Source organism: Bombus huntii, chromosome 1 (genome assembly GCF_024542735.1).
Source record: "Bombus huntii isolate Logan2020A chromosome 1, iyBomHunt1.1, whole genome shotgun sequence".
Taxonomy (NCBI): domain Eukaryota; kingdom Metazoa; phylum Arthropoda; class Insecta; order Hymenoptera; family Apidae; genus Bombus; species Bombus huntii.
The window spans coordinates 20,826,836-20,839,079 of NC_066238.1; the positions used below are offsets into that span (position 1 = coordinate 20,826,836).

The 12,244-nt window shown below is 39.6% G+C and overlaps 1 protein-coding gene and 1 long non-coding RNA gene across 8 annotated transcripts in view; one reads left to right on the forward strand and one right to left on the reverse strand.

Moving 5' to 3' along the window:
- The window catches only part of LOC126873269 (dorsal-ventral patterning protein Sog), a 97,909-nt gene that overhangs the window by 50,686 nt on the left and 34,979 nt on the right, over nt 1–12,244 (forward strand). The gene's annotated exons all lie outside the window — the stretch shown is intronic.
- LOC126878278 (uncharacterized) lies at nt 1,420–9,454 on the reverse strand. Its single transcript, XR_007695624.1, has 5 exons — nt 2,725–9,454; nt 2,298–2,628; nt 1,975–2,206; nt 1,692–1,841; nt 1,420–1,614 (listed from the first exon to the last, which is right to left on the reverse strand). It is a non-coding gene; the product is annotated as an uncharacterized LOC126878278 (long non-coding RNA).

Here is a 12,244-nt window from a genome sequence, read left to right on the forward strand (position 1 = left end):
CATGGAAACGCTACAATCTTGATTTTAATAGTTCTGGAATTGTAATTTATTGAAATTAATTGAAATGAAAACATTGATAAAATTGAAGTTTTAGCGAGATGTTATTAATCTTCAGGCGTTGGAGGTTAGGTCAGTTCTGACGCATGCAGACATTTTACGTTTCATACTTTCTAACCTACTTTTCTTTTGTTCTTGTGTATTATTTTAAAGGCGTGGCGAGGTGCCTTTATGGTACACATAATAAAGTTCGAATCTTGTTTTTCATAGTTTAGATTGTAATTAATGATTGAAATTAAGATGTTGGTAATTGAAGTCCCAGTCGACGTTGGTAATCCTTTTACTAATGTATCAATAGAAATACTTCTCTTCTGATCTCCTTACGAAGAATATATAATGCACTAAAATTAGCGTCAGTTTTACCGTAAATATATACATTTATTGTTTTACTAGCTAATAATATTTTAAAGTATAGTGTTGCTTATGCACAACTGCAGAGAGTGGAAGAGTTGATTGAGGTTAGGATAGATTACTTTACAGAAGGCATTGTTCAACTTCTAAGTTCAAAAGACACTGGTCTTAATAAACTTTTTAAATACAGATTATTTATGATATAAAATAGTGTATTTCGATTACCGTAGAGCAGATGTTATAATTAAAGACAAGACTTTGGCTTAAAATTGGCAAATAATCGATAATTAATTCTGATTATGCAAGAGAACGTTAATGACGTGCGAGACGCGTTTAATTTCAGGGAAGAGAGCATGAAGCAACGTCGACCGAGTAATTTTCGAGTCACGAAACTGGCTTCGCGTTTGCAAGAAATTACGAAGAATTCCCGATCGCACGTTTGATTTGTACATCTGGCAGGCGTTCTATCGCTTCGTTTTGCTTTCCTTGCCGTGCTATTTATTCCTTCCGCCGTCCGGTTAGCTTTTTCTTCGTAGACCTTGCTCCTGCTCTTTCCACAGCTCCTCATTAATTGAATCGCTCAATTTCAACCGCGATTGGCCTGCATTTATCGTCGCGCGTTCACACTCTGATCGACCTACGAACAAGCTCGGATGATTCAGACCTGAAGCATTCGTGAAATCGTTAACAGAATACAGTCACCGGTTCTTCGTTAATTAAATTACTCAATTTGAATCCTGAATTGTGTTTATAACATTTATTATCTATCTTATAATTGGAGGTTGCTTCTGCTCACGTGCGTATGCTCTGAATGACGTCAATTAAGGTGCACACTGTTGCAACTTGTTGCCAAGATTAGATATTGTTTTATATAAAATGAATAATTGAAAATTGATCCTAATTATATCGCATTCCTTTTTCTGAAAGTTATTAATGTATGCTTTTATTATTGAAGAGGTTAGTATATTTTTAAGGACTCATTATTTGTAACTTGGCATACATTCAACTTACTATTAGCGAAGAGAGAGGAACGAGGTTGTTATTAGAATTATTATGTATATAAATTGTGAAAGTAATTCGGGAATAATTCCATGGTAAGATAGACAGCCTCGGCATTCCGGAAATGTAACCACTCTATTGCGTCCACTGAAAGGGTTAATGGTGCCTCCGCGAGTAACAACTACCAACAGTTGACGTATATATAACCTGTATACATGAAACGGTATGTTAACGTTAACGACTTAATAGTATTAACTTAATAGAATTACCATCTATCAACGTACGTATTGTTGAGATCGAGGTTGCAAGTGCCCTCTAAATATTATACATTTTTTCAGTGAGACTATGGCGAACTGTGTTGAATATATATATGATGTCTTTCCAAAATTCTTTACAAAACTTATTCAGAAGACACGATAGATGAATTATATATCCTAGAATTTAGTAAAAGCCACTTAAAGAAACTCATTATCAAGAAAATTGACAAATTTTCATTTAGAAATATTTGATAGAACTCGACAACCATATTGTGTAACAGTGCTCCTCCTTAAAAAAATCTCCCCTTACAGAAAAGTAGATTCTAGATTGGTGTCGTTTTCTTCTCCCGCTGCATTCCCCAAACCTTATCAGTTATCATGATCGGCGCTTCGCTGGAAATAGTTTTACGGTATAGCACGGTATTCGTTCCTTCCATCTTTCTTCCTTTTTCCTTTTCTTTGTTCCTTATAGCAAGCTCAAAAGCGGATTCCGAGGACATACGTTAGTGTCTGCCGAGTATTCCAGAACAGAGTGTCGGCGCCTAGAAGCCAGAGCATTTATCCATTGGGTCCCACAAAACATGTCTCCGGGTGCGTGCATTATATGAAAGGTACGATATACATAGCACGTACGACAAGTAGTAGGGGTAGTGCAGTGGCCCGTGCCGCCTGAAATACACGGACAACCGACTCTCTGGCACTCGACTCCATTCTGAGTGTGGCAGCACACCGAGCAACTCTCCCCTAACACCCGCGCCTCCTTCCTCACCCCTCTTCTGTTTCGGCCGCTTGCTCTTCAAACGCATCTTCTTGTTGCTCCCTGCACTTCCCCTGTATTGCTCTTCCCTCTTTCGTCTCGTTCCATACTTCTACCTCTTCTGTCTTCGAGAGCTCTTTACACTTCGATAGTGTCCGTGGTTTTCTCGTTCTGCTCTACCGTGATGTTCTCATTGTTTGATAACAGCTGCAATAATCATAATATTGATCATTTTGTATGGTCGACTGTTCGCTTCGTTAAGTTTCTATATTCTTAAGTACCACTAATTAGTTTGTTATTTACCTACGACAATTATTTAAATAGGTACACAGGTAATAATGGACACGGAGGTTAGTTATCTCTACTGTCTTAAAGAATAACATTCTACGGTCGATGACTCTTCTTTTGTAATTCTCCTACATGTAAAATATGCAATCGTTTGTTTTATGTATCATGAATTTTGTAGAGAGAGACATAGAGCAGCTACAAAAAGTACTTGTACAGCACATTGTCTTTATTATAGCAGCTACATATATATTCTAATTAATTAGTTTCAAGTATATTGAATTTTTCATCATTTAATAGTACTTTCATATGACTGCAAAAATTTGCTGAACAGCAAAAATGGAATATAGAATCTGATTAAAAACCGCTTTAGTGGAAAATAAGAATCTGTACAAATACTCTTCGTAGTTGCTGCATATTTAAGTTTTGTAATGAACAGATTGCAAAAATTTGATGACACTTTCACTTTCAAGTAGATGCAGCCACAAATGGTCAATTTCCAAACGCGTGATGTCCGAGTGATTCATCTAATATTGTATCTGCAAACTATGAATTATGTGTTGAATGACTTTTTCGTAATTAAACATTTTAAAACACTATATGGTGATACAACCGTTGTTTTCTATCTCATTCTCATCTCCATCAGATCCCGCAGAACTCCGTCGAGCGAAACAGTGAATTACGCGAGCGACATTACTCGTTTGATCGTTTTTTGTCGCCCTCTCGCGGTCGTTTCGTTTTGCCTGTCTCTTCGCCCCTTCTACAATAACGCTCGGTCATATCGAGAGAGACAGACGACCGAGGTTTCGACTAAACGCGAGAGACCCTTGACGAATGGTTTCAACGCTTTCTTACCGCATCGTCGTATTCTTTACGAGATCGTTTCTGGTCGTGCACCGACCGGTTACGTGGCCCCTTCCATTTGGCACGCGTTATTCGCGCGCACGATACACATCATTCGCCTCTTACGCTATCGTGATGTAGATTATTACGAGATTTATCGAGTCTGTGTTTTCAAGTTATAATTTACATGCACTTCCTTTAAAATTATGTTTTGCATTGTTTATGAAAGTTTTAAATATGTAACAACCTCGAGAGTCAAAATAGGACGGTACTATCTATTAGTGGCGATATGTTAAATTTAAATAATTTAAATAAAGGTAATTTGGATCTGATCCTGAACTACGTATGTACATGTGTCTACTGTCAATTTTATCTCTCGTGTAAGAATCAGTGTGTATTCTCGCGAATTGTGCACAAGTTTACGCAAAATGGAAAAAGTGATTTTGTAACGAAAATCCGTTCATATACGCACTCGTTTCTTCAAATTGAGAATAGAATATTCAAAATTTTCCTCCAGAAAAGTTTATTTTTTCACGAATCTTCTTATCTTCTTTCTCTTTTCGTCTTTTCTTTTTCGGACGAGAGAAACTCCGATAGCTAGTTGAAAGTTATCACGCAGCCGAGTACAGCGATAGCTGTTCTTTTTGGTTTACTGGAAATATTTTCATCGCGAGGGTTTCGAAGAAGACGGCGAGAAAGCGAGAGCGAATTTAAAATTTCGCCGTGTCTCATTCCGCGAACGAGGGCGAGAACGACGAGCGTCGATGTACGCGACGAGCACCGGATATCGTACGTTAGGTTCGCGATTCTGTGTGCGTGTGAATGCACGGAATCGATGTGATTCACGGCCGATGTGATGCGTGGGTGCAACGAGTACGGTGGTTCGAATGAATAGCAAGTGTATGGTTAAAAAATAAACAGAGTAAGATGAAATGTGAATAATATTTGCTAGTACGTTTATCCTGTACTGATCTGTTATACATCATTCCTAACCTCTATAGATCAACGGTATCTTGTGTTCTAATAAACTTTAAAAAATTCAATTTTCGACTTATACAGAATTTCAATTCGCAACGGCTCAATAAATAACAGGTTGGTAGAATAAAGGTGCGTAAGTGTGTTAGGTTAGGAAGATTGCGTTTCCATGAAACCGGAGACACTCCTCGAGATTAAGTTATCCGAACGCTAGAAATTCTGGAAGCACGCAAGGATCAGCAGAACGCTGCAGTTGCGCGCGCACACCGATTCTTCGTACGGTTCCCGCTCGATTTCTCTTCACGGTTGTGCGTGGAGCGGGTGGTAACGGTGAGTGATCGTGCACGACGGCCGCGATGCCTCTGAGAATCCTTTAATTTCGCGGTTCGTTAGGAAAATCATCATTGAAAACCGACATGACACATTATGTATCTCACTCACGCAGTTCTCAACTGTGCTCATATACGTACAAGTATATGCGAGCTTACGCGCAAACTATATACTTTATTCATATTTATACCATGAATATTTCTTAAAATGATCATACTATAATATCGTATTTATGATTGGTAGAGAACCATAGAAAAATAAGGAAAATGGAGAAAGGTGAAGTGCCAGTTACAGTCGGGAGCAGTCAGTGTAGATGCAGTATGGAGGGGAGAAAGATGGCGAGAGTAAGAGGAAAGAAACGAGAAAGTCCGTAAAAGGAATCTGAACGGAGGTGGAAATGAATATAAGGGAAAAAGGGGTGGAGACTCGTGGAAAAATGATAGGGGAACTGTTGAGTTGTAATAGTAATTGTAAAAGTTGAGGGGGATCAGAGGTGGAGGTGAAAGGAGGAGACGAGTTAGCATGATCAGTGAGCAGATAGGTAAGACTGATCTCAGTCGTGACGACAAATACGGTCATAATTACGCGTGTAAGGAAGTATAACAACGGACCTGCCTCTTTTCTCTTGGAAGAGGTTTGCCCATTTTCGGACAACCTGTGCTCAGTTGCTTTGCAGGGATATCGCACGAGGATTTTTCTGTCGGCTGAACGCTGGCCTGCGGCTGACTTATCGCGTCGCCCGATCTCTAGCAGGTTTCTGGCGCCACTAGTCACGCGAATTTCAATTATCACCATGCACTGATCTAATGCTATAGATATAACGCGTGTTCTGACTAACTGCCGTTTATAAAACGTTTGAATAAAACATTTGAGAATTGTTAACCCATATATTCGTAGGAATCTATATATTATCTATCTATATATAATTGTTTCGACGTATTCGTTAGAACGACAGTTTGTTAAAATATGGACTTACTAACCATAAAAGCCATAACCTAAAGGTGCATCCTCATAGAAACAACAATATATAATAAACAGCATATTTTGTTACTGGTAACTGGCGAGCGTAAAGGCACCTAGAGAAACAATAGGCAACAAATATCAGCAATTTCTTCAAGAAACATGGATTATCAGCGACAGATTTCTAATTATCGCGCCAGTGAGGGCACAGCTTAACGCTTATCGTGATTCAGCAACCAATCGGACGTGTCAAGAACGTTCTAGCGATCTACTTTCATCTGAAGACTATTACAAATTTAATTACATTATAGAGCAAGAGAGAAGGAAGTATAAAAATAAATCGTAAATGTAAAATCTAATACGAGCCGCACCCACGATCATGCAAATCGACAATCAAACGTCCCACGCTTGCGTGAATCGGATCGACCCGAATATAAAACCTGCACAGTCAGCGTTAACGATCATCTTAATGTATCTTTCGAGCGCTGAACAAGTGGCAGGGGAACGACAGCATTGGCAGACAGCGACAGTACAGAATTTGATTCGGCTTTTACTATATATGGATGTAAGAATGCCCGCACGCAACATTCTGATGTATGTATCAGGGACAAACGATGACGACGTCGACGACGACGGCGACGTCGATCTGGACGACGTCTGTTGAAGGCGCTTTGGCGTGCTCTAGGATACACCAGACACCGCGTAATGCTTGGCGTAGTTGGTGAATGGCCCCTTGATCCAGATTTTTGTAGGGTGATTTTTGCACACTCAGGGCCACCTATATATAGCACTCGGCACTCGACATTGCATCGCCAGTTGCCGTCTCGACGACAGCGTACGGCCAGGAAAGAGAAGCGAGGAGAGGGAGTCTTCGCGTTTTGTCTTTTTTCGTCTTCTTCGTCTTTCCTTCATTCGTCCTTTCTTACTCCCCTCTCTGTTTCTCTTTTCATTCTACGTTTTCATTCTTCGTCCGAATTTTTTTTATATGTTGCGGTTAATTCCCCAATTTTTGTATGCTGGTGCAGTCAAAATCTGTCTTTTCACATACGTTTGTTTTGCAGTCTTATTGCTTTTTGTATTTGTACTTTCATTGTAATAAGTAAGTTGGATACCTTAGCCCGACCAACGAATCGTAGGTTGGTATGATTTGTTCTTGTTTAGTGTGTACGCAACCTATGAGCGCCTGATGCGTTTCGACCTCTGCGCGTCGCATGGCGTGCGCCGAACTGTTTGTTTACGGGAAGTGGTTAGAGAGATCATTGACTCGTTTGTAGCTTCTCAGCGGGTATAGCGTGTCGTGTGGCGATCTTCCACTGAATAGGAACAGTGTTATCATTGACACTGTCTACTGACCTCCAATAAATCATGCATAAGAATTTTCAGTCTTAACCTATAATTGAAGTTTCATAGCTCTTTTCATTCCAGTACTATAACATTATTTTTTTAATTTCCAATGACACAGAAGAATAGAAATGCGTTATATGACCGAAAAATTACACAAAGTATTGCATACAGAATCACACATAAAATCACGTAGTAAAGGACATTAAATTAGGTATGCTCAACTCACTTGTATGTCACTTAGTGGAATTCTATCTTAGATCTCATTCTGAATCCTACTGTCAGGCAAATAATAAGAATGTTTTAAAAATTACTGCACTGTAAAGCAAATATAAAAATCTGATAAATATCTTATCTTACTAAGATTTACTTTAATTTTTTATGTCCATGTTATTAATATAGAATCGTACATTGCGTACCGATCAAACCACGTCTCTACACTATTAAGAGCTATTTCTTCTACGTCTGTGGAGCGACAGTAACATATTTCTTCGCGCGCCCCTTGCAAAATCACACCATTTATCATAACTCTTGATGCGGCATTAACATTCCCGTTCTTGCGCTGCGCTGGAACTGTTCGGCACGGCCTGCTACGATCGACTAGCAATACATATTTCTGTCGCCTCACGCCCGGTTCTTATATCGTCCATGATGAAGGGCGCATCAGTGACTTGGTGACATATTTTTGCACACTTCAGTGCCTCTAATTGGAATTTCACACTTCTTTCGCTTATCGTGTTCGATGTCTCCTTATGACATCATTTAATCATGTGGGAAAAACTTATATTTGTGTTTTAAAGTTATTTCAAAAAGAAAAATACCGCAGGGTCACTGGCTGGCGGGGAACTCTCGACCTTTCACGTTACTCGTCGGCGTTTCCCTTCACGCGCACCGAAAGAGATTAATTGTGCTTCTAAAGCCGCCGGCAGATAGGATCACCTACAGCTTTGATCTTTCCTTGTTGTTCTACCACCTACGTTGATGGTTAGAAGAAACAGGGAAGATATTTTAAACAGGGATGAACGTGAAATTGAAAATTGAGATTATAATTTTCTTCTTCTTGTAATTTAAAACTTCGTTTTCTTGTGCCATGAAATTTCAAATATTTTCGTATTCGTAGTAGAGGACATAAATTTTTGTTTGTATATATAGGATATTAGGAATTTCACGGATCACGTGACTCTAGAGGCCACTGTTGTAGTCGGCCGGTCAACTATGTCGCCGACCAATGGATAAATTTATTCTGTATCAGTAGAAAACACCGGCTTTAAGTCGGCGTCGCCGCGGTACGAACAAAGCGGCATTGTTATATGCCCTCACGGCAGTAAAACATCGTTCGCTTATCAACCTGTAACACTCCTGTTCTCTCGCCAGACGTATTTTAGGAGATATAGAAATGCGCGTGTGGAAGCATTGACGGAATCCGTGCTCAGTTTGGTGGGTAATGTGGGACGCGTTTCGAGTCACGTGACTGAATATACTTATAATCTAACCTTTTCGCTATCTGTTGAGAACTACTATGATATTGTGTTTGTTTATGTGTATTACTAATATCTAGAAAAACTAACCCAATTTATTTAAATTCCTTATTTTTCCTATGTTCACTTTTCGTTGTATTCTATATTATATCGATATATTTCTGTTGAGATATGTATAATTTTCTGTGCTGGACTAGGTTAAATGCGTAGTAGAGATACTTGTATGTGAATATCAGTGTGTGAAAGTATGTGTGTCCGAAGCGTCTCGAAAACAAAGGAATGTAAACTCTTCAGTCGGTTAAGAGTCGGTTAACAGTCGGGTATAGAAGAAAGTGCCGAGACGCGTGCAAGTGTGTATCCATGAATATATAAGGAATCGTTCATGAAATAAATATTTCATTATTTTAATATTAATCCTCAGTATAAATTTAGTGTTCCTATAACATTATTTCGGCTTCAAAGATCCACAATTTTCAACAATTTCTACAACTACGTTCATGGAAAGATTATAAAAATTGAAAAGGAGGAAATTCAGAATTCGTTAGTTTCATTATATGACATATCTAAATTCTATTAAGCAACTTTATGTGGCGACAAAGTCGTATAAAATTCTGTTGAAGTAATGGTGTGATTGGAAATACCATTGCCTACATAGAAACATGAAAGTCTGGGCTCGATTGCCGATAAAGGCGCGGTCTCTGTTTTTTTTCACCAATCCTGTAAATTCTATAGTGACATCTAATTTTAGCCATGTGGGTATTCAAGCCTGAATTGCGTAATTCCTTTTAATTCGAGTCACGTCTGGCCATTTATATTTCATTATATTTTTTGACGACCGAAGAAAATTGCTGAAATGGCTGTTTAGAACCGACGTAGGTGTGTGTTGTGTTTTGTTCCCAGACAGAGTATTTTTGAAATGCTTGTAGCTACGTGAAAACAGCTAAAGTACGTGTGGGAAGCGTCATCGTGATCCTCGTAGTACGCTGCCGGTGGCGCTCGCCCCGGGAAAGTGAAGTTGCGAGGGCGTTTCGCCTACATGCGTACTCGCCCAGAGATTTACGCCTCTTTCATACAGATCGAAACGGTGAACCAGATATTATGATTCCTATAAAAACCTATTAATTACTCGAGTAGCAATCTTTTATCGTAATTTAATATATTTCTGAGATCATCACGTAACCTTAAGGCTGATTCTAATGTCAATGTCTGATTAATTGACTGCGTATTAATGCGTCTATTTATGTAAATGTCAAATATTTGCGAACATAATTAAAGAAATGAAATCTAAATGAAGATTTTTCACCCATTGAATATAACGAGAACTTTTCTTTAGATATTTAATATGTTGTATTCCATACATTTTTGGATGTTGTACAAATTCTTGATAAATGCATAAATATTCGCATTCTACTAATTAACACCAGAATTCGTATTTGCAAAGCAAAACTTCGTTTCATATATTTTCAGGCTGAAACAGTCGACTGTTAGTATAAAAACATGGTTTCTTAAAGAATATGAAAATTTACCTTACCCTTAATAAAAACATGCAAATTTGAAAAATGCGCATTCACCTTTTTTAATTTTAATGATATAGATTTCCCGGTCGTAAGAATGATCATCGGTAGTTCTCCCCTTCGTTTCTTTAAAACGAAATTAGGACGACTAATTATCCATAATTGACAATAAAACGTGCAAATCCTTGACTCCTTCGTTTCCCTGCAGCCAACCAGATCGTAGATGAGTTTGCGTGCAGCTCAATCGAGGCCGAGGAGTACTCGACTTTAACTCCTCTGCATATTAATGTTGATCGAGGACTCGGTGAGATACATATTCGGTCGAGGCGCACGTAGGCGTACACCTACGTGAAACCTGTAGCCAGGAGAGCAGGTACGACCGTACAACAGCGTCGCCGTTTTATAACGTAGTGGCGAGACACGGCAGGAGAGGCGACCGCGATGTGTCGATGTCGACGAAGAGAAGTCGCGAGGAGAGTGTGTCGCCTACGTGTCTGCCCACTTGCAGTGTCAGGAGACCAACCTATGAGAAAGTGGCCCTCAAGGATCGGGCCGGACCGGAAGATGTAGATAGCGCCTTCATATTCGGCCAGACGATGCTTCACGGCCAGCCAGCGTTGCGTAAGGACAATGTCGACGGCACCTGGCTTCGCCACACTTCCTCCCTCGTCTGCTCCCTCGTCTTCTTTTCCTTTCCTATCGTGTCTTTTCCGCTGCTTACTTTTTTTCTTTCTTCCTCGCGTGGTCGTTACGATCTCGTCGGGAATCGCGAGGACAAGACGTCGCGTTTTATTTTCGTTTGACTTCGCCCACGAAAAATCTCAACCCGATCGTTATCCAATCGTTCCGTTTCATTTTTCCTAGCCTTTCCCTTTGCTTCCATGGCGATAGGTTACCGGTTCATTTAGTTTCTCGTCGCGTGATGGCGATTTACGTTAGGTTAGGTTGTAATTTTATTATGCGATAAGCTATATATAGATTGATATGTTAGTCACTTCTTTATTTTTCACAACTTCTGTTAAATCATCTGTCCGTGAATACATTTGTGATTTTTTACTCGGCTTGCGACTTCAAATCCAATTTCGCATTTCTCAGTTAATGAGATCACACCTAACTTGGTGATAATTCAATTATCGTATAGAACTATGTTTGGGGATTTAGAGTTCGTCAGATTTGTGTACTAAACTGATCGCCTGATTTTCGAACTCGGACGTCACATGTTATGTGCGAACTGACCTTATAGATCTTCTACGAACATCTGTCGCGAAGCAAAGAAGAGCAAAAAAGCTGGATCTATCTTTAGCAGGTATCCCAGACTACCCGCATGTTCCTCGTTGTGCATAAATTTTCATTTTAAAGACGGTCGCGTAGTGGTCTACTGATTTGGCACCATGAACCACTTCTAAACGCTCCTTAATATCAGTTGTCATCGTGTTAAAAACCTATTACCATGAATTAACCTTTCTTCGTTAATTAAAATTCAGGCAAAAAATCGTCTTGTAGCTGGGCATAACGTTTCGATTAAAGACGACAGTAAAACTGAGAATCTGCCTTAAGGTCGATTCTAATAACACCTAAATGCTCGTGCGGTTAACTTTATTCGACTTGCCTTTCTGGAAATTTTATGGGCCTTGTTTTCATTCTGAAACAATGGCATTGTTTAGTGCGGCAATGAAACGTTAGAAATCACACGACCAAGACAAGCACGTTCGCGTTCAGATAAAATAACCTCGATGCTGCTCGGTGCATCGCAATGTCACGTGACGTGAGACCGTATACGATGCTAAAGGTGATGTGAAACTCGAGATGGAGATGAGTAAGAACGCCTATGTAACAGAGTGAGAAAGAATCAGAGTTTGAACGAATGTTGCAAGAGGGAGGAGAAGAGAACAAGTGGCGGATCGCGAAATAGGGGGGACAGGAAGTAAGTGTAACGCCGCGAGATTCATGGAAAAGAAACAAGATGGAGAAAAGTGGAAAAAGCAAGAAAAGAAAGTGGCATGTGTTTGTCGTTCACTCACCCGGCTATCGCGTCGCTTCTTTTTCTAGTCCTTTTTTATCCGTCGCCAGTGGAGAACGTTATTTATTTTAGCGAGC